The sequence below is a fragment of the Notamacropus eugenii genome, chromosome 2 (genome assembly GCF_028372415.1).
Source record: "Notamacropus eugenii isolate mMacEug1 chromosome 2, mMacEug1.pri_v2, whole genome shotgun sequence".
NCBI classification, from domain to species: Eukaryota; Metazoa; Chordata; class Mammalia; order Diprotodontia; family Macropodidae; genus Notamacropus; species Notamacropus eugenii.
The window spans coordinates 222586907-222610409 of record NC_092873.1 but is presented as its reverse complement, the minus strand read 5'-3'; the positions used below and the strand labels follow the sequence as shown (position 1 = coordinate 222610409).

The window sequence follows — 23503 nt, the reverse complement described above, 5'->3', positions numbered from 1 at the left end:
ACTTGCTCAAGGTCACACAGCTAGTGAGTGTCAGGTATCTGAGGTGAGATTTGAACTCAGGTCCTCCTGACTCCTGCACTGGTGCTCTATCCACTGCATCACCTAGCTGCCTTCCCTCATACAATAACCTTCTGAGGTAACTGTTATTATCATCTCTATCTGACTGATGAGGAAACTGAGACTTGTAGAAGTTAAATGACTTACTCAAGATCACACAGCTAGAATCAAATTGCGGACTTCCTGATTTCAAATAGAGAGCTTTAGCCACAGTGAGTATTATCTTTTCACCTAGCCCATCTTCCCTTAGAGCATGAGCTTACATCTATCGGCTGTTCATTACATGTTTGAAGAAATCTAACTATGCTCCTTCATCCAAGCCATTTTCCATCCTTCTGCAGAGCCTGGAGTCAAGAAGACTCCTCTTTCAGAGTTCAAATCCAGCCTCAGACACTTACTAGTTGTGTGACCCTGGGCAAGTCATTTACCTGTTTGCTCAGGTTCCTCTTCTGTAAAATGAGCTGGAGAAGGAAATTGTAGATCACTCCAGTATCTTTGCCAAGAAAACCCCAAATAGGGTCATGAAGAGTCAGACACTATTGGGGAAAAAAGGACTAAAAAATGAAACTATCCCTGCTACTGTTGCTATTGCCCTAAGACCATGCTGCCCAGACTGATGAGAGCCCTCCTTATCTAGTTAGACCAAGGCATCAACCAAGCTTCTTTACTGTGTCTACTTTATAACCTGTCCACTCTCTCTTGCTTTGAGAATTGTAAAGAAGACTAGCATGGCTTCTGGGAAGGGAAGAAGGGAGGGATACAGGGAGAAGGGAAGGAAGGAAGAGAAAAGGAAGGAAAGGAGAGAAGAAACATTTATTAAGTGCCTACTATGTTCCAGACACTATATGCTGCTAAGTTTTGTTTTACAAACATTATCTCATTTGATCCTCACAACAACCCTGGGAGGTAGGTGCTATTTTTGTCCCATATTTTTGTCGTCTTATATTCATATTTCATAGTATTATTTTTATCCTATTTATTTTATTTTATGATGGTTAAAACTTTTTTCTTTTTTTCTCACAGATGCTATTTCTAGACAAATAAAGCTATGAGGGAAACATGTAATAACTTCTGTGGAGTAATCCCCCCAACTTGTACTCATACTTAATGAATCAGGTCCTCAAAGTGGTAAAGGTACATCAGTTTCTAGGGATAGCTCTGTGGATCTATACTCCTGACACTATAACTCATGAGACCCTACCAGTGTACTTCTCATTACTGTCAGCTAGTAGACATAATTTGCTCTCAGCAAAAGCATTTACTAAGTTGATATAGAACAGAAGTTTCCAAACTTATTTGGCCCACTGCCCCCTAAAAGAAAAAGAAAAATTACTCAGAGCCCCCTTAGAAATCTACTTTCTTTAACCCTTTAATTTTTTTAAAATTTGCATCATTTAAAAATTATATTTTTTTAAAATGACATTTTAAACAATTTATTGTAAATTTGTGGTATTTTTTGTGCATTGAAATTTTGATGATGCAGTTAATCATACTGTAAACAAGTTATTACACAGACATATTCCTGCCAATGCACACTGCACTTCCTGTCAATGCGGGGGCACATGCTAGTCTGCCAACATTTGATTTTTAAGACCTGTTGGCAGATTTGACCACTGAGGGATTATAACTTGCATATTGTGTGTTTATCTGGAAAATAATGTAATCACTACAACTTTAACTCTGTCACACAACAAATGAAACATGTATGAACAGCTTTTCAAAATTTTCTTCTCTTCTTTCCTATGCTTCCACCACCCCTTGTTTTTATCAGTGCCCCCCCTATAGCATCAGAGGCTATTACTGCCCCCTGGATCATTCCAGTGCCTCCCAGGCACAGTATCACCTACTTTAGGAACCTATGGATAGAACAAAAGTAGCTTTAAACTTTCTCCCCATAACCTTTGGGCATACTTCCCCACAAATAGAGCATCTTGGATAAATATGGTCAATTCAAGAGTTATGTTGGTGTTACTGAGGCAAATGTATAAGATACCTTAGTGGAAAATGTAATTCACAACTTGGCTACTATGGGGTTTGGATGTCCCTTTTCTCTTTGTAGCGTCCTTGTACAACACATCCTGGATGTATTTTTGTTGGATTTTCTTTACTCCTTTCTAGAGTCTGTCTTCTCTGCTGCTGGGAAGCGGGGGAAGCTTTTCTTCCACTGTCTCTTTGAATTTAAGTCTTTCTGGAGTGAATGTCCTTCCTTACTCTCTGTTGGATGCAGTGTGTGTCCCCTACAGGTCCAGTAGTTTCCCTTCAAGGCTACATGGCCAACATGAGTATGAATCAGGGTATGGTGAGGAAGAGGAGAGGATTTCTTTTCCGTTCCCCCAGGTCCCAGTTGCCCCCAATCTTGAACTGCTGGCTAAGTTGTCTACAGCTCTGATTCTGGATACTGTGATCAAGTCTGAAGATTCTCAGTCTGCAACTACTCTGTCTTGAAGCTTCAAATTCCTTAGGACTCAGATATTGAAATCCTCTAATATGCCTAAGATGTTTGCTCTGTTGTTCTCTTTTGTAGCCCTTTTGACTCAATCAGAAGAGTGTTAATGTATCATAAAGGAACGAGGCTGAAAACTCATCTTTACAGTTAAATATTTCATTAATACCTTGTGATTTCATTCTGGGCCTCTGTGACTACTAGGAAAATAAAGAAAATGTTTAGTGGTTTTTAAAATTCCCTTAAACCATAAGATCATTATTTCATATTCTTTCTTTTTCTTCCTTTTCTGTTTATCCCAGTTGATTCTCTTATTTCTATGACAGATTTTTCCCACTGGAATGGATCTCAGGGACCAGCTATTTCCACTTATCCCTTAACAGAAAACTGAACAAATCCTACAGCAAAGCCTACAAGTCTTCTTGTGAAAGAAAAGCTTTCAATAACTTCAACATTTCTAGTCTCATTTCTCTCTATTCCTAGGCTTGTGATGAAGCCTGATTTATTAAAAGATGATGGGAAAACAGCTGGTACTGACAATTCTCTGCAAGAAAGGCCATGACTTTAACTGAACCTTGAGGTTATTCTTAAAATAGCCAGGAGGTGGAGGCAGAGGACCACTACTGGCACTAGATTGGACTTGTTTTTTTCCTGCCTTCCAAAATCATAGAGAAGATTTGCTATAAAAATGCAGAGAACCCTCAACCATTTGCCCCCTTACTAATCTGTTAGAGGCTTAGGAAAGATTTAAGAGAGACAAGTTTGTTGTATGTAAGTATTTTTAGAGCTATCAAATGGAAATGGGATGAGACTAAAATTCTGGTTGGCCCCAGAAGGCAGAAATCACAGAAAGGCAAGTTTCAGCTTGTTATAAGAAAACTCTTCCTAAAGATTATAGTTCTCCAAAAACAAGTGAGGTCCTCTTCCTTAGCAATCTTCAAGCAAAAACTAGTTTATCACTTTGGCAGCTAAGTGACATTATTTTTGTGGTTTGTCCTTCATTTTTGAAGACCAATGATATCTCGATGTGATGGGTAATTTCTTGGCTTGTTTGTGAATTGGAGTTAAATGAGGCAAGATTGCATAAAGTTTACAGCCTCACTCTTTCTTCCAGAGTCATCAAAGTCCAGTGGCAGGAAAAAAGTCAAGATAACTGAGGTCCTGAAATGCAGTGGATGACCTTGGTGTCTTCAACGTCTGACCAAACTCTAAGTGCCCCACAAAGCCTGCTTCAGCCATTTTCTTGGCCAGTGGAACAAATTGTTCTCATCTGTTCATTTTGCTGGGGAAAATCTTCACATGCTTGGGGTAGACATCCCACTAACTCACTGATGGATTTGAGTCCTGTCGGTTATTCCCAGTCTGGTTTTATGGGATGTGGACACTGGGCATGCTACAGCTTCTTAGAGCCACAGGTAAGAGTTGGGAGCCAGGTGAACACCAAAGGTTGATAAGCAGCCCTGAAAAGGACTCGGTAATACCTCATACCAGAGATGCTAGTCCTTCTTGAGCACCCCACACAATTCCACTTTGGTGGCTAAGTGACATAATGGATGGAGCCCTGATCTCAGAATCAGGGAAACCTGAACTCAAATTCTGCCTCAGACGCTACTTCTGTGCCCTTAGAAAAGTCACTTAACTTCTCTCCATTTCAATTTCCTTATATGTAAATAGGGACTATACAAATAGCTACCTCATAGAGTTCTTGTGAGGACCTGAGGGAGGAAATATTGGTAAAGTACTTTGTAAACCTTAAAGCACTATATAACCAGAAGATGTTAGTATTTGTTAGGAATATGGTAGAGGGAATTCTTATCTGGGCACAGATTGGAGCAGAAGATGTCTGAGGTCCTTTGTAACTTTGAGAAGCAGAGTCTGTGAGCCTGCCTTTGGCTTGTAAGGAACAGGAGCTATTTTGAGTATGGAAATGAAGATAAGTAGAATTGACTGGTCTCATTCCTAATAGAATAGAAAAAAGGCTAGCTATTGAAAGACCATTTTTATTAATTCATTATTCAATGAACATTTGTTAATGATCAGTAATCAATTCATTAAGTGCCTACTGGGAGAATGGTTCAGTCTCCACCTGCAAGGAGCTAACATTCTCTTTAAGTTTCTGTTATGTGCAATGCCATATAGATAACACTGGAGGAATATACCTGTAATAACACCACAGGGGAACTGAGGCACTAAACTGCCATCTTCTTGTTAAGGAGCTCCCTTGAATCTGGGTTCCTGTTCACAGACTTGATTTAGTACCTAAGGAGCCTGGGCCCTAAAGAGAGGGATCAGACTTTTTTCCTCATGCTTTCTGGCTCTTTACAACTCCCTAGAGCCCTAGCGAAAACCCCCTAAAATTTAAATTTGGTTCATATCTAGGGTCTTCCCCCAAAGGGTGAGTACAAAAGTATTCAATGTGCTATATAAATCAGTTGTAGGACACTTACCTATTTCTCCCACACAAAAGGAATACTTAACACAGAAGACTCAGGATACAGACTTAAGTAAGCGATAGCTCAGAGAAAAGGAACAAAGCAGAAGACAGTTGTTAGGGCTTTGAAATTGAATCAAAAATTTACTTATAAACACATGTTCTGGCTGCCATGTGAAAGAAGTTCACCGTTTCTACTGAGATAGAATCACCCTTTCTTGGAGATTCTAGAAGAATCCTGATATCTAGACATATTAGAAAAAGACAGAGGTCTAGAGAATAGGGTCACTCCACTTAACATCTTCTGAGCGGGCAAGTGTTTCCAAGTCAGTAGCCAATCCTCTCTGATGGAACTCTTCCTTTATGGTGTAATGGGCTGAGAGAGGACCAAGTGACCACCCAAGTCTGCATTATCAAAAACAAATGCCAATTCTTTCAGCACTGAGCCAGCACAAGCCATGGACTGTGACACAGAATACATGTATCACCAGAAAGAGGTCAACAATAGAAGCAATCAAAATATGTGACCCTGGAAGCGGTCTTGCTCTAGGCATGCTCCACGGTTTATACTCTGTTGTTTTTCAGTTGTCTTCATGACCCCATTTGGAGTTAACTTGACCCTAACCACATGCAATGATTTACCATTCCCTACGCCAGCTCATTTGACAGATGAGAAAACTGTGCCCAGAGTCACATAACTAGTAAGTATCTGAAGCGAGATTTGAACTTATGAAGAGTCTTCCTCACTCCAGGCCCAGTATTCTACCCACTGTACTCCCAGCTGCTCATATACACTATTATACACTACATAGAGCCTTCTTCCTTCTCTACATTTTTAAGAGTGGAACCTTTAAAGTCACAGAAAAGATCATTCTGTGCTTTTCTTCATTTTATGATATGAATTCTCTGGTTGGAAATTATTCCTTGAATTCTCTGAGTGTTTTCTCAGAACACTGGTTTATAGCAATTTATTACTCTCTAGTACTTTTGTAAGAGGTCCACTTTTGAGTTTTCATACCACTGAAATAAAAATAAAAATAAAAATATTTCCTAACATGATAGAGAATTAGTATAAAAAAAAAATAGTACCTCTGCAACTAGAATGGTTCCTAAAAGATGTTTCAAAGTATTCAGCAATCTTAGAAACTATATTTGGAGACTGAGGTTTTTCCACTCACCAAAACAGACTTTGCTGCTGACTGATAATACATAATAAAGACAGATTACAGACTAGACAGTGAAGAACAAAGACCTTTAATCCCTTTTCCTTTTTCTTACTCAAATTAATTTGCATGTTATGTCTAAGAGGATCTTGGGAGTAGTAACATTAAATCTAGGAGAGTTATCTGTGACACAGGTTCTTTGATCTTACATACAGGACATCAAAAAGGAAATACTTGATCTTAGCCTTTGCATACTCTAGCCAGCTTTTGTCAACTGGTCAAATCTTGAAGATTGAGGAGTTATCAGCCCACTATTAAAAGAAATGGATAGAACACCATCATATCAAGGCAGGCTGAAGCTGAATTAGTGTGGGCAGGCCTGAACAAAAGTGCCCAGATGATAGTAGCAGGAAACAATGCTCAACGGAGGATAGCAGATCAAGTTCTCAGCTGCCTTTCATTTGACCATGAGCCAACTTCGCAGATTGCCAGTTACAGGAGGGTCTTCGGCACTGCTTTTTGTTTGCAAAGTAAGCATTCTGTTGCTTTAAAAATATCTGAAGATACTTGGACCTTAGAGTCAAATGACATGGAATTACCACAGGTGCTGTCCTTGTCTCTTGTTAACCTCTTTGAAGAAAGATCTTTGCATAGAACTGAATAACAACATACTAAGTTGTTCCTAAGGGTGGGAAACCTTTCTCTTCGAGGCCACACGTGATCTTCTAGGTCCTTGGGTGCAGTCTTTGACTGAGTCCAAGTTTTACAGAACAAATCCTTTCATTAAGGGGATTTGTTGTGTAAAAGTTTGGATTTAGTCAAAGGGCCACAAGTTCGGCCCTTTGACTAAATCCAAATTTTTTTCCATGAAATTTGGATTCAGTCCAGGGGCTGAACTTGAGGACCTAGGTGTTGGGGGACAGCTCTGGACCGGGGTCCCCCGTGAGGACCGTGAGACGCCTGAGGGTCCGAACCTGCCCCCTTGTGGGGTACTGGGATGGCCCTGGTAACAGGCTGGCTCCACCCACGGGGAGGCACTTGGGAGGAGCTCGCCCACCCATGGGAGGTACGGGGGAGGAGACAGGGGATAATAAAAGGGGATGACCACGAGAGCTGGAGAAGAAACGCAATAAAGCTTGCTGGCTGCAACTCCTTTCGGGTGCTCTGCCTGTTTATTCCCCTCCCCCAACAGGGAGAGGGAATTCCCCTCCCCCAACCAGGAGAGGGGCCGGAGACGTCCGAAGACCGGGGATAGGTAAGTAGAAGGCGAAGGCCCGGGAGTCGCCCCGGGCACCTAGGGGGCCACATGTGGCCTCAAGGCCACAAGTTTCCCACCCCTGAGCCAGGATGTTTAGAAAGTCTTGAGCAAGGTCTTGAGTTTGCAGCTGCTGCTCAAGTTTGCCCTTGCTGTTCAGTTTCTGTCAGCTACAGGCAACTCCATTCAGCTAGGGTTCATTCAACAAGGATCACTGGTATGTCAAACAGCTCTGAGCCTCAGAAATGCTCAGAAATGTTGTGACTCCATTGTCCTGCTCTCTGGTAAAGAAGGAAAGTTCTAACATATAGTCATTACAGAGCCCATGTTCACAAACTTGGGCCAAGTCTTCCCCAGGGAACAACTCTCCTGTCCTTCTGTCTCCTTGTCAGAAATAGGGGTGATTCAGCCTCTAAGGGAGAGACCAGAGGTGGGGAGGAGAGAGGGGAAATCTGGTATGGTTCTGATTTTCTGACCAAGATTACTAGAAGCTTCAGAGGCCCATAAAGCAATTATCATTTCCTAATTGTCAGAGAGGGAGGTGATCAGCCATACCTGAAGGTCAACCCACTTTCTCCAGAGGCAAGTCAATCTTATGACCTGATGATTACTTCTGTTCCCTCCCCATCTCCACCCACCACCACTGAGGAAGTAATAGAGAGGATCTGAGGTAACTCTTAACCAATCTCCTCATTATAATGTCTAGCAATTGGAATTGTCTTACCTTTGCAAAGGGAGGCCCAAATGATGTACTGTCAGCTAATCAGAAGGTACACCTAGGTTTAAAAGATCCTGTCAGTCCTTACTCAGGGTCTTTGACCCAATTTATTGGTTATTGCTAGTCTAATTAATAAACTGATCATGCTCAGGATTCTGGCTAAGATAGCCAGTGTGATCCACTTTCTGAACAGTTTATGTATCCCTGTTAATGTACTATAATCTTGCCCTCGAGAAAACTATGTCTTCACCTGCCCTTGTTACAATTTTACTTGCCACACCTTCCAATTATCACCAATTAGCTTTTACAAGTGAAATGTACTGTGAAAATGTACTGTGAAAATGTACAGCAAGAACAGAAGTAGGCACCCTTCCTCTCAACACCCTAGGGTGTTATATCCCTAAGTCCCTGGGGGAAGTACTTGCACCAGGGAAAGACCTTAGCTTAAAAAGGCCAAGGTCTCCCACTGCAGCAGGGCCATCCCCAAGTCGTCTTGATTTATATCTTGCCACTAGACCCAGATGGCCAGGATGAATGATAAAAAAGAAACACAACTTCCACAGATCACTGCCCTTTGAATACATCAGGCCTGGCTTCACAGTCAATCAAAAAGGCCCCTTTTCACCACATGGTTAGTGGACAAATCAGTTACTCAATGCCTGGGCATGCTCCAAAGTTCACCTGGCTGATTGCATCAACCAAGAATATCGTACCTGCTCACAAGCACTGGGTTCATTGGCCAGTTATTCCCTGCTCCAATTATATATCATCATCATCAAAATAGCAAGCATTTACATAGTGTTCAAAAGTTTGCAAAATGCTTTTCAAATATCTTCTCAACAACTCTGGGAGATTCTGATGTTATTTTTATTCCCAATTTACAGAGGGCAAAACTGAAGTAGGCATCAGTTAAGTGATTTGTCCAGGGTCACAGAGCTAATAAATTTCTGAGGATGGATTTGAACTCAGATTTTCTCAACTGTAGGCCTAATGAACCACCTAGCTGTCACATATACACATATGTACGTACATATAAATATGTGTATGTATATGTAAGTATGTACACACTTATATCTATATACATTCCACAATATTTTCCCTTAACATAAATGATGACTTCAAACATAAACTTAAGGTTCAAAGTATCACAGGATTTTAAGTTGAAAAGGACCTTTGAGATTATCTAACCTCCCCACCCCCGACATTTGACAGATGAGAAAAAGTAAGGTCCAAAGAGGGAAATTCACTCAAGGTCACAGAAATAGTAAGTAGAACAGCCAGAATTTGAATGTGAAGCTCTTCTACCTCCAATTCAATGCTCTTTCTGCTACAACACACTGTTTGTATTATAACACTATAATGGGGAAGTCTTTCAATTATCTTCCCAGAGAGGAAAACATAAAATTTTGGAAACTAAAGGCTTTATTTTAATTTTACTTTTAAATATTCATTTCCTTACTTATAGCTGCATCTGGATCTTCTCTCAAATGACTAGCCATAAAACTGGGAAAATGAAATTAAAATGCAAACATTTCTAAAGACTAATTTCCTTTTTAATCAAAAGTAGTTTTATTTGATCCTAAAATGCCTGATGAATCATTGTTTCCAAGTACTATAACCATTTAACATGTGAATAACTCATAATACTGTAATTTCTTCTTCCAAATATCTTTAGTACATGTTTTAAAAACTTCTTCCCAAGTTAATCATACAAATAAAAAATGATAGGTATTACAGAAGTAGTATAAAACTGTTAGGTTTCACAAATGTAGGTTGTTAGTTTGTAGCTATTAAATGTGTGATGTTAATAATTCTGAATCTGTCTCAAGATTTAATTCTAGGGTCACCCTTTTTAAGCAATGAATACCTTTCCCTCACCCCAACATTTTCTCACTCCATCTTTTAAAATTATGTTAAACTTCATATTCAAGAAACTTTGATTAAACTGGGAGACATAAAAAGTTTAGGCAAAGTTCCTACTCTTGTGCATCCCCAATGCTTTCCTACTCATGACCTAAAAATCTATCATCAGCTTTCCCACTCTAGGGCTTCCAGGAGAATTATAGTCAAAGACATCAAGGTTGAATTGGCCTATTGGGATCATCTTATGCAGTATGTTCCTAGTTGTCATCTTGGGTTCTTGTTAAGCATGTGGGAACTTTGAGGCTTACTTCTTCTGGCCATGTGTGTCTTCAGGGCAACAGGGCTTGGACTTTGAGGTGAAATAGTCCCTTTACTGGCTACAGAGCCAGAAGAACACATTGGATATATAAAGGAATCCTCTATGCCTTCAGCCTTTCTCTTCCTTTCTGGTGGCTTCACAAACCCCTTCCCAAGAGGTTTTGAGGTGGTTTGCCCTGCTCCTCCCCTGGCCTTTATGTGGTGGGGAGTATGTGGCATTTATGGCACATGTTCTGCATGGACAAGCTTGAACTTGGGATTGGGATTGGGCTGCTTCTTTAATGTTTGGTTTTTCCTTTTCTTAGTTGAACTAGTGTCTAACCTGAAGTAGATGAGGAAAGACTTGGAGGCAACCTTGTGAGTTTGAGAGGTCTGTAAGACTTGGGTCCCATTAGGTCAAAGCTATAAATGGCAGCAAGGGGGGGATGCTCCAGCATGGTAATAATTGTGTATTATGTATCTCATGGGGTGTTTTGAGGAAAGTACTTGAAACTTTCTACATAAGAGGAAACTACTATTTATCCTGTTTGACCAAGTGGTAGAGAATATGAAAGGCAGCATCATGAGATACAGCTGAAAGGATAAGTTGGAACAAGGTCTTAAGAGGCTTAAATATGGGCAAAAGAGTTTGGAAATATATTTAATAATAATAAATAATAATAATAGCTGACATTTGTATAGTACTTTAAGGTTTGTAAAATGTCTTTGTATGCTATGTTACTTAATCCTCACAACAACACCGTGAATAGATACTATTATTATCCCCATTTTACTGTTGAGGAAACTGAGGCAAACAGGAGTTAAGTGACTTGCCCAGGGTTACACAACTAGTAAGTATCAGAGACCAGATTTGAACTCAGGTCTTCCTGACTTCAAGTCCAGCACTCTAAGCACTGTATCACCTCGTTGCCTCCATATCATTGTTACTGTTTTAATTGAACTATCACTATACTACCATCATGAAACTTTGAAAGACAATTGGCTGAGAGCATTTAGGGGTTCATCCTAATGCAAACAGCAAGTAGGCATTTGTCATAAATATTATAAGTATGATATTAATATTAACAATCATAGCTGAAACATATAGTTTTTTCATATTCATCTCATCTACAGCTCTCTGAGGTAGATGGTGAAGGTTATCCACATTTTATAGATAAAGGCACAGGTCTGGCAATGTCATTCTCCTCTTCCAGACTGTCACCTGCTCTCTGCAACCTCTAGGGTAAAAAACAATTTCCTGAGCTTGACATTTAAAGACTTTTGATAGTCTAGGGGGCATCCTATTTTTTCAGCCTTGTTTCACATTATTCCTCTTAGCATATTCTTAGGGGTAGCCTAACTAGCTGTTGCTTGAAGTGGACATGCCACCTTCTACTTAATGTACTCATTCTTCAAATCTGATTTCAAGGAGCTCATACTGTAATAGGGGAGGGCCATCTCCAGTCATCTTGATCTCAGCACTGGACCCTGGTGGCTCTGGAAGAGGAAGTAAGGCTGGTGATTTTGTACAGCTGTCTCTCACTTCAATCCAATTCACTTGCATGTCATGGCATCACCTCCACAACAACAGCTCTAATTGGGGGAGATAACAGATTAGGGGAATATAGCTGCAGTGGTCCTTAGTGTATAGCTATTGGCACCTTGTTGAGAGGAAAAAAGAAAATTCTAGATTAAATTTCAGTGATTAGGACTATCCCTAAAATTAGCTGTTTGATTCAAGTCCTCCCTCTTAGAAGATTTTCACAAATGAGGGCTCTCCCCAAAATGGCTTGGAAAAATTGACTGTGGTAAGAATATCTATCTTTTTGTTCTGGCTTATAAAGCCAGAAAAAAATAGCAAACTTTTTGTCTTTTTTCCCTCCTTTTTTTTTTTTTTATAGAGATCCTAAAATGGCAGCTTCAAGGGTCATCTCTTCTGGCTTGGGGCAGAAACGGACACATGCTCTGGAGAGAAGAATTTCTAGACAATGTTTTAATTGAGGCTGGCATTACTGAACAGGTCTTAGCATCACATAACTTGAAGAAATGCAAGAAATATGTCATGAAAGCAAAAGTACAACTATAAATTTCTATGAACAATTAAAATCTTAGAACTATGATCCAAATCCCATAAAATAAACATAAGCATATATATACATTATCTAACAAGGGTCTCTATTGTGCTATAAAGTGTACATAAAATACAACTTAACTGTGTCATCAATGCAGCCTATCCAAAATTAGTAAGCTAGCATAATAAACATTAATTAAACATTTTATTAACAGTCATTTTCCTTGCATTACCATTTAGAAGACTCTTTTGAGATAATTTGGATCAACCGTATCTCTTTAAAAAGCTGCCTAGAGAATTTCTTCTTCTAGTCAATTGCAAGCAAAGGCACTCATTCTAATTACCTCCCCATTGTAATCATCTTAGACTTCTGTTACTCCATCCTCATCATGACTACTACTGTTATGAGCAGGAGCAGCAGCAGCTTAATTTATCTCTCTTGGTTCTAACAACAATTCTTCAAAGTTGGTATTGGAAGTGTTGGAGTTACTGTTCAATAAAGGAGGTGTTGAATCTAGTCTTTATGTTCATTGAATTTTACTTTTACTGCAAAGAAAGAGAAGCAAAGGGCTGTCTTGGATATGGTCCTGTACTTGGGATCTAAAAGACCTGAGACTGAGCTCCAAATCAGGAATTTCCTGGCTATGTGAACCTTGGGTAATTCATTCACCTCTGTAGGTTTCCTTCCATCTTCTCATCTGTAAAATGAAGAGGTTGTGCTCAGTGCCCTCTAAGGTCTTTTAGCTTTACATGTGTGATCCCCTTTTGTAACTGCTTTTTGTATATATACTCTATGTTTTAATTGGGACCTGTCCCCTCACACTGTGGATCCAGGCATGATTTTGATAGTACTATTTCCTTATCTGAAAACTAGGGATATTAATAGCAGTTATGTCACGGTGTAGTTGTGAAGATTAAATGAAATATTTTTAAAGTACTTGAAAACCTTAACGTGTTATATATTAATTATTGGGGGAAATCTTTTTGGCTAGTGATCCCATTTAGCATTTTGCCTGGGAACATTAGAATTTGGCTTGGGACTCTCCCCTGGCAAAGGGTCCTGAATTCTATTGCAAGTATTCAAGCTAAGAAGACATCAGAAATAGGACAGGTTTTATTTAACCCAACAAAAAAATTACAAAAAGTGCTTCTACTCACACTTCTAGAGAGTCTTTTTTTTGTAAGGGATCAGCTACATTACTGCCCCCCTGCCTTCCCAGACTCTTTGGACCTCTAAGTCCACATGACTAGGACAGGATAGGTCCAATCCAGGTTGTCCCTTGTTGCACCCTGCTTTGTCAATCTACCTTTCCCTTCACGACTTACAGTTAGCCTGAAATCTCCTCTTCAGGTCTGAGTAAGCCTCTCCAGTTTCTTCCATTAAAGTTCTGAATCCCTTTTCTTTCTGTCAATCTTTAATGCCAAATGCAACTTTGAAACTGTGAATTTGTGCCAATTTTGGAATAAAGACTACATGAATGCAATAAGGGAGACATACATTCATATTTCATCTAGAGATTTCTCCTTCTGTCCAAAGAAATATCACCTTGTCCAAAAGATAGAAGAGGAACTTAAATCATCTCTCTTAATGGATGCCTGAGTATGCTTTCTATGTAGACATGAACATAAATGTCACTCATATAAATTATAAGGGGCCCCTCTGTGCTATATATACAGTTTTCATAGAAAGTTCTTGGAGTGGATCATCTAAACCTTGCCAGTGAATGATTTATAACATGGTTATTAAGAGAGTGCAAAATGTCAAGCAGATATAGATGAGATGTCAGCATTGAAAAAGAATTATAAAATGAAAAAGAATTATAAGAATCTTAGCTGAACTTTACATAGACTGCCAGACCTGGAATCAGGAAGAATCGAGTTCAAATGCAGACCCTGGTCAATTCACTTAAATTCTGTTTGCCTCAGTTTTCTAATTGATAAAATGAGGAAAACAATAGTACCTATCTTCCAGGGTTGAGTGAGGACCAAATGAGATAATATTTGTAAAGCACCTGGAATACAGTAGGTAAGATATAAATGATACTGTTGTCATCATGATTATAAACATGTGTCTCCCATGCCTAGCACAGTGACTGACCTGTAGTAGGTGCTTGACAAAGGCTTATTGATTAATTGCCTTATCTGAGACACAGCCCCAGAGAGGAAGAAACTGAGGCTCTGCGAAATTGGGGGATTTGCCCAGTCACGTAGATATAGATGGAGAGTTGGTAGATAGATAGACAGATCATTTATTAATCACTTACTGTATTTCCAGCAGTGTACTAAGTGCTGGGGATACATCTAAAAGGGAGCAAGACTGTCCCTGAATTCAAGGAGCTTATATTATAATGGAGGAAGAGAACACCTAAAGGAGAGGTGGGAACATTGATTCAGGAATGTGAGTGAGACTTTTCTCATTGTTTTATTTTTATTTCAATACCTACTAAATGTTTTGCTTATTCATTTAGTGCTATATTAAAAAAAATTTTTTGCATGAGAGGCATGCTAAACATCCAGTGTTGAGTGACTTTGAAAGTTCCTGGTTTCAAATGGGGCAGAAGCAAATGAGCAAGATTTTTTAAATTAAAAACATGGGAATTACTCCCACTTTTGAAGTCCTAAACTGTGTGAATCCATTTCTGGATTTCATTGGATTTCAGTTAACTTACAGATAAAACACCGTGTTATGCTTTTGGGGAAACAAAAAGACAACTCCTTGCACCCAAAGAGATTGCAATCTGGTTGAGATGATAGAACATTTATATAAACAATTTGAAATACATTATTCATAAGGATGTTGTTTCTGTGTTTTCTTTGCTTATTAGATGGGTGCCATAAATTATAGAACTTTCATGATATAATTCAGTCTTTAAGAAATTCTTTCATAAGTGTGATTGTTTGATTTCGTTTGTACAGTAAGAATTTTGTGAATTGGTCATGTGAGTCAGAGTAAAGAAGGGCAGAAGTAAGGAAAGGCATATTTTTTTCCTCTGAGGAAAGAAAAAGCCCTGTGTTGTTTTGAGTCATGAAAATAATTATTAAACACAAAAACCATTCTCCTCTTTCATAATGATTCAATAGATGAAAACAACTATTGTACATATCTTTTTCATTTGGTGGTAGAATAGACATGTCTGGGTTCTGAGTTCTTGAGCTTCTAGCAAGCACATTTACTGAGGTTCTTAACCCTTTTTGTGTGTCATGGACTCTTTTGGCTTCTATAGGCTTGTCAGAATAACGTTTTTAAGTGCATAATATAAAATGGAAATGATTACAGTGGAAATCAACTACTAACTAGATTACAATGGAAATCAACTACTAACTTTTGATAACTAGGGTTATCAAAATATTTTTTTGAAAACAAGTTTACGATCCTCAAGTTAATGATCTCTGGATTAAAGAAAATGATCCCTTGAGATTTTATAGAAGGTACAACAGCTTCTTCCTCATGTTAAAACAAGACGCACCCTGGTCTGACTAGTACATCCTTGCCAAAGAGCTGACTCATTCATATTGGTTGTGTTAAAAGGAGGAAGAAAAAAGGAAGAGAAAGATAAAAAACATTTTTCCTCACCTGTCCAGGAGCTCAATTTATGTATTTTTTCCAGATATTAAGATAGCAAATATTTTCAATATTACTTTTATCAAGGAAGCTTTGAGTCTAAACTAAATTTAATTTTAATATTGATATATTAACCACACCTTGTATTCTCCTTTGTGAGGTCCAAGAGCTAGCTCTTCAGAAGTTTTAGTATAGGAATAATTATTTTATCCTTTTAATTTGATAAAATAAATCAAGAAATTTAAAAAACATAGAATCTGCTTTTGTTCCATGAAAATTTTGTGGAGCACAATGTAAGAAAACTTGTGAAAACCCAACAAGAAGCTGTGGGAAAACAAAGAGCATTGTGTTCATAGTAGAAAGTCACATCACATTGGAAAGACAGGCACAGCCTTGTCCAAACCTCTGCTAACTACAGTGACCAGTGGAAAAGAGAAACCAGAAGAAAGGAAGAAAGAAAAAAGAAAACTCTATAAGCCATAAATTACAATAGTTTTTATATTCACTTGCCATTGGAAACAAATTTATCCTCTGGACATACATAATTTTCAAAAGAAGAATCAAAAGTAATAGAAATATAGAGGGAAAAAATTAGGATGAAAATGGGAGAGCAAATGGGGAGAATTTGAAATATTACATCTGGGATTTTAGAATATAGCATAGATTCTATTTTTGCCTTTATGTTCGTGTTATGTAGAAAAAATGAAAAAGAAAGTGAAAAAATTATAGTAGAGAATCTACTTTTATTACTGAAAATTAGCTGCATAAAAATAAGTAGCTTTGAGAAAAATCATAATAAAAAAAAATGTGAAAACAGCAAAAATATTTAAAAGGATAGGTATGGTTAAAAAGTGCAGAACTTATCGTGAAGTTCAAAGTTAAATCTGGTAAAAATGTAAAATGATGAGTGATAACTGGAAGAAATGGAATCCTTCGCCAAAACTAAACACATATTAATGCAAAAATGAGAGAATTATGTTAAGTAATACTACCTTCAGGATATATAATACTTAACAATACATTTATATACAAACTTTCATTTTCTAGGCTTTGGCCAGAAGGTTTCTTTGGAAGTAATAAGCTTAAATCTACTTCATTTGTTTTCTAAAGCACAAGTTTCACTAAATTATTTCCTTGCTCATGGAGCTCCAGTGGCTCCATATTACCTCCAGGATCAAAGAGAAGCTCTTCTGGCATTTAAACTTCCTTACAATTAAGAACTCTGATCACTGGAATCAACCATGATTCCAGAGGATTAGTAATATAGAATACTCCCTATCTCATGGCAGAGAAGCGATAAAGTAAGTAGGAAGAATGAGACACATTTTTTGATATGGCCAGCATGGGAGTTTGTTTTTTTTACTCGACCATCTATAGTTGTTACAAAAGCTTGTTTTTTTTTCTTTTCCTTTTTGTGGGATTGAGGAAAGTGGGAAGGAGAAAAAAAAAAATGTTTTAGAATTGAAAAAAATAAACTCTTTAGCACCTAGCCCCTTCCTACTTTCTGAGTCTTCTCGATACTTCAGGATTAAGTTACACTGGCCCACTTGCTATACCTCACCCATCATCTTTTTGTCTTGCACTGATTGACCCTCATACCTGGAATGTTCTTCCTCCTCACCTCAGCCTCCTGATTTCCCTTAAGACTCAGTTCAAGGCCCACTTTCCAGTGGAGGCCTTTCCTAGTCCCTTCAGCTGCTGGTATTTCCCTCCTGAGATTATATCATGAAGCAGTTGCTGTGGAACACTTAGTGCATGGTTACACATTGAAGACATCACTTCATCCACTGCATCCTGGGCTACTGCCAGTCGTCTTGACTTTTGTCTTGCCACTGAACTCTGATGACTCTGGAAGAGAGAATGAGACTAGTGATTTTGTACAACTCTGACTCACTTTAATCCAATTCACATGCTGGTCAAGACATCACCCTGTGATGTCACTAGTTGTCTTGGAAAATGAAGAATGAACAACACAACCATAGCCACCTTCATATACTTCGTACCTATCTTCTATGGGTATTGATATGTTGTTTCCCCCTTTAGGATGGAAGCTCCTGGAGGGCAGGGACTGTGTTTATGCCTTTCTTAGTTAAGCAATTTTCCCAGAATCACACAGCCAGTGTGTGGCTGAGGTAGGACTTGGTACCAGAGCTTTCTGACTCTGAAGACAGCTCTCTAGCCACTATACTGCATCACCTTTCTAATGAAAACAATTACATAGATCATTTAGACAAAAGAACTGCATGTACCAGAACAGCACTGAAATTTCATAGGTATAAATTAGTTACTAGTAATTATGGAAAGATAAGGTAAATGTCATTTCTTCACATTTCTTTTACTTCATGAATCCCATAATTAGATAGACGGACAGAAAGAGTTTTTGTTAAGTATATACCACGAGCCAGGCACAGTGCTGGGTGCTAGGAGTGCAAAAACAAGCAAAAAGAATGAAAGCCCCCATTTTCAAGGAATGTACATTCACATAGGGGAAGAAAACACATAAAACGGACAGAGAAAAGGTATATGCAGGGACTCAAGGAGGAAAGGTCCAGAGAGTCAGGCCTGGAGCCAGAAGAGGAGTAAGCAAGGCTAGCCTGGGCACTTCCTTATCTGGAAGTTCTGGGCAGGGACTCACCAATCAAAGGAGGGGCCAGAGGGGTGAAAAGTACTTTTCTGAGTAGTCATATAGTGATTTAATATTTCACTGTCAGTATGTCCTATATTGGTTTATGTATATTAGCAAGTTAATCTTAAATTGTCAAAATTTTAATTTAAAATTTAAATTGTTAAAATGTCAAAAATGAGCTACTTTGTGTTTTTAGTTCTTTTTCTTAGTGTCTATCATAATACTGAACCCAACTCGCTACAGTATTTACAGATTCCTTTGGAGTATTAATTCATGATGGTAAATCATTTGCTAAGATGTCTTCAAAGATTAGAGGCTTTTATTTTTATAAAACTCTACATGGCTTAATATCTAGATTTATCCCAAGCTAAAAGAGAGTAGATAATGGTTTCATGCATTATTCAGAGGGGTAGAGACCTCTGCCAGAAGCTTCTTCTCCCTTATTTTCAGTAGTACTTCCTTATTTCTCCACTAGTTCTTACTGCCCTACTACTCATTGGTCACGGAACGTGGTATAAACATAGATTCCTTCAGTGGTCAGGTGCAGCTGGCTGAGCAAGAGTCTCTAGGCAATCTGCAGACTCTGATAGCTTGCCAGCTTAGGTGGGCAGAGGTCCAAGTGCAGCTCAGCAAGTCAGTAAATGAGGTGACTGAGTGGGTCAGCTCTGGAAATTGCAAAGAGAGTGTGTGTGTGTGTGTGTGTGTGTGTGTGTGTGTGTGTGTGTGTGTGTGTGTGTGTGTCCCAGAGACTTTACTTTATCAGTTCTTTCTCCCCGCCCCAGAACAAAATAATTATTAAAACTTCATATATTTTCACACACACACACACACACACACACACACACACACACACACACACACACACACACACTCTGAAGCAGCGGAGGACTCTGAGAGAGACAGGAAGTAGTATATGCCAAGAAGGTCAAACCCCCACCATTATGTTGACCATCATGTCTCCTCAGACCCTGCTGGAGACAGACCAATAACCTAAACCCCAGAGCCTTGAGAATAGAAGTGGCCCCCAAATCAACAGATTTGCTTATAGCCAAGCCCCTACAACTATCATTGAGGGTGCAAATCACTTGGAGGAGGGCGGGGAAGGTCTGTCTACCTTGCCATGGCCAGCAACAAACTGCTAACCAACTGCTGCGAATACAAACAGGCAAATAGGAACAACCCCCCTGGGTGCTGCACTACCCTTCAGACCAGCAGTCCTGCTTCTAGCTCAGTCCTCTGAGCCGTTATCTCCCATGGAGAAGGGCCCAGCCATCCCCACCAACTACCAACAAACTGCCACTCATGGGGTAGGCAGGCTAGCCTGGCTTAAGCAGCAAGTTCCCTGAGGTAGAGAAAGAAGGCAGCATCTATCAGTTAGGTCAAACCACCACTGTGACCACCATCTCCCTCCTGACCCATGGAGAGATACCAGAACCTGAACCCAAGAGGCATTAGAATAGCAGCACTTCCAGACCATTTCCTGCAGTTCTCATCTTGGGAAGCAACTCCCTGCAATAGTAGCCTGGAAACTTCTTCTACAGGTGCTGTTGTTTCATTCTTGAAGGAAATAAGGACATCAGGGAGGTGATGCTATGACATGCAAGTGAACTGGATTTATGTGAGGGAGGGCGGTGCCAAAGTCACCAGCCTCACTTTCTCCCCTGAAGCCATCTGGGTCCAGTGGCCAGACATGGATCAGGATAATTGGAGATGGCCCTGGATGCAATGGGAGAACTTGGTCTTTTTAAGCTAAGATCTTTACAAGTCTTAGTTTGACTAAGGCAATGCTCAATCAGTGATTAAGGCTAGGGAAGAAATGAGGCTGAGAATGTCTTCTTTTACCTATTCAAAAAAAAATTATTCTAGAAGGGGAAGTCACTCAGAATTTCTGGCTAAAACAGAAACAACTGCTATTTACATTCACTCTGAGCCAGTCAGGGCCCAAACAATGACCAAGTGGGGCTTGGCCTTGGACCTATTGTTGGCCAGTCAGTGAGAGCCAGAGTGATATGGGTTTAAGGCATGATGCTCAAGAAAGAAATCTAGCCCACGAACCCCAAGATATCTTGCTGGGCTTTCAGCAATCAAAATTTACATTCCTTTGGGCAGAGCACTGGCAGGTAAGGGTATGATACCCTATGTGGACAGAAGAAAGGGAAGGGAAAGAAGAAATAAAGAAGGGGAGAGAGAGGAGAGAAAGACAGAGAGATAGAAGAGGAGGAAAGAAGGAAAAAGGAAGAAAGGAGGAAGAAAGAAAGTAGGAGTTGTGTTGCCCAACTGGTGTTACAGTCATATCAAAGATCCAGAAAAGAAAGTTTTTGTCACCAAATTCTTTGCCACTGTCGAATGGTTCAATATTAGAACATTCCACAGATATTATTTTATCAGTGGAAATTGTATTAAAGAAGAAACATTGCTATCTCCTTTGCCATTGCACTCTAAAAATCATGGAACCTTTCCATCTGACATGGAGCTGAAACTTTTTGTCTTCCAAATAAGAATGTGAGCTCATTGAGAACAGGGATTTTCTTACTTTTCTATTTGTATCCAATATGATGAATATTTATTAAGTGCTTATTATGTGCCAGGAACTATGTTAAATGCTGGGGATAAAAAAACAAAGAGTCCTTGCCCTCAAGAAGGTTGTAATCCAATGAGGGAAAACAATACACAAAGGGAAGCTGAAAAGGAAGGGGGTACCAGAGCATACCTGGCAGGGAGGGTATGATGTTGATGGCTAGCAGGAAAGGGGCAACATGTACTCAGAAAAGTAAATATAAATGTACTAGGGACATTCTGTTTTCATATTATGTTTTCTTGCAGAGTACCTTTCCATAATACTTGAAAGCCTATGGAGCATCAATCATTGGGAGAAATTTTCAAGCCTCCATTTCGTAGAGACTCTCTACTTGGGTTGTAGCACCTGCATCATGAGACAAGGACTCAAGGAAGTCTGCTGAGACGTGGGAGTGTTAAGGTAGCTAGTTTATGGGGGGTTGATCATCAGAGACAGTAGGAGCAACCCGCCAGCTATTGTTAGACTAAGAAGATGGAAAAGTAGGCTATGGAGTAGGGTTACAGTGATGTCCCTAAATTTAGGAGTGTGGTAAAGATCCTGAAGTACAGTAAAAAGAGCAGAGTAGAGTCAACCCATAGATCTGTGCTTAAATTACTGTCTTCTAAGAACAGTTTTGGCAAGGAGAAGGGTCACTACTTCAGAGTGGAGAGGGTACATTATTGAGGTATGGAGTAGGGAGGAGGCAGTTCATAATGAAAGACTTTTTCTCAGTAAAGTAAGATTGTTAGCTGAGATTGGCTAGGAAGAAGGCTTGAGGAAAGAGAAGGTTTGGAATTGTTCCTGTGGAAGTATAATATTTACTCAATAAAAGAAGAAGAAAAGGGTTAATAGGCATCAAGGAGGCCCCAGTTGACATCAGATAATGTTCATCTTTAGTGAGTCAAGATGGCACAAATGACTTTCTTCAACCATGTTCATCAATACGGAAAGAAACAGTGAAGGTAGTTTGTGGGAATAACAAGGTTCGTGGGGTCATAGGGACCATATATTTGAAGTTGGAAGGGGCCTTGAGGTTTATCTAGTCCAAACTGTCATTTTACAGTCATTTTACATTTTACTGTCATTTTACATTTTACTGAGATCAAAGAAGTTAAGTGACTTTCCCAAGGTCAGTAAATGGCGTAACAGGGATTCAAACCTAGGTCTTTCAGTTGTAAATTCAGTGTTCTTTCTAGCGCACCCAAAGCCCAATTGGCCATAAGACAAGAAACAAAGGGTTATGGGCAGAGGATAGGGCATGGTTGAACTGATTAACTCTAGGATCAAAACCTTGAATGACAGAAAGTAAGATTAGAGCAGAGGTGGTCTAGAAAAACAGGGAGTAGTGGAAGGACTAAAGCTTCAGTAAATATGACTGAGATAGATTTAGGAGTAAGGCAAAGGGAAACACTAAAGTATAAGAATTTATGATCAGAGAGAATGTTGAAGGAAAAAAAACCAACCCAAAGTTTCACAGTTCTAGATATGTAAACACATTAAATATCTCCTTTTCAGTTTCTCTGGATATATCAAGAAACAACCATATTGTGGTCTAAAAGCCCCTTTCAGACGACTCCCCCTCCCCAACTTAGAGAGGTAGGCTAAGTCAAAGACAAAATAATAAAGCATCTCTTATCTAGATAAGATTATAATCTCTTCATTACTCCATTTCCAAGTGATAGGTCCCATGATACACACAATTCATCACAGAAAGAAAAGAAAAATTGTGTCTACTATATGCGAGGCACTGTACAAAATGCTTTATAAATATGACCCCAGTTGGTTCTCTGGGGATTTGGTATAATTATTTTCCCCATTTTTTATAGTTGAGGAAACTGAGGTTAACTAAGTAACTTGTCTAGATCACACAGCTAGTATCTGAGGTTAGATTTGAATGCAGGTCTTGACTCCAGACACAGCACTCCATTCACTGTACTACCTAGCTGCTTCTATCAATACCTTTCAGTCCTTGTGGGGAGTGCTCAAGAAGAAATTGAATTATATTCTATTTTGGACCCAAAATGTCAATTCTCACTCAACTTCCACTCAGCTTTCAAATTGATCTTTCTAAAGCAAATATCTGACCACAACACCCTCCCTCACATCCCCCATTCAATAAACTCTAGTGGTGGCCTATTACCTCCAAGATAAAATATAAAACCCAGTATGACTTTTAAAGTTCTTCATAACCAGGTCCCTTCCTCCTTTTCCAGTATTCTTACACCTTACTCCCCCCTACAAGGACTCTGCAGTCCAGTGACTCTAGTCTCCTTGTTATTTTTGAAACACACTGGCTGTTCCCCATGTCTGAAATGCTCTTTCCTCACAAGTCCCCTGGCTTCAAGTTCCAGCTAAAATTCTACCTTCAAGAAACCTTCCTTGATCCCCCTTAATGCTAGAGATTATCTTCAATTCATGCTGTACAGATTTTGGAGGTATATTAGTTGTTTGCATATTGTT

At 39.2% G+C, this 23503-nt stretch overlaps 1 long non-coding RNA gene across 2 annotated transcripts in view; it reads right to left on the bottom strand.

Annotated features, from left to right (window-relative positions):
• Nucleotides 1–23503, bottom strand: part of LOC140522345 (uncharacterized) — a 50996-nt gene that overhangs the window by 14163 nt on the left and 13330 nt on the right. For both annotated transcript variants that reach the window (XR_011973302.1, XR_011973303.1), the window contains exon 3: nucleotides 17482–17708. This is a non-coding gene — a long non-coding RNA (uncharacterized lncRNA). The remainder of the gene's footprint in view (nucleotides 1–17481; nucleotides 17709–23503) is intronic.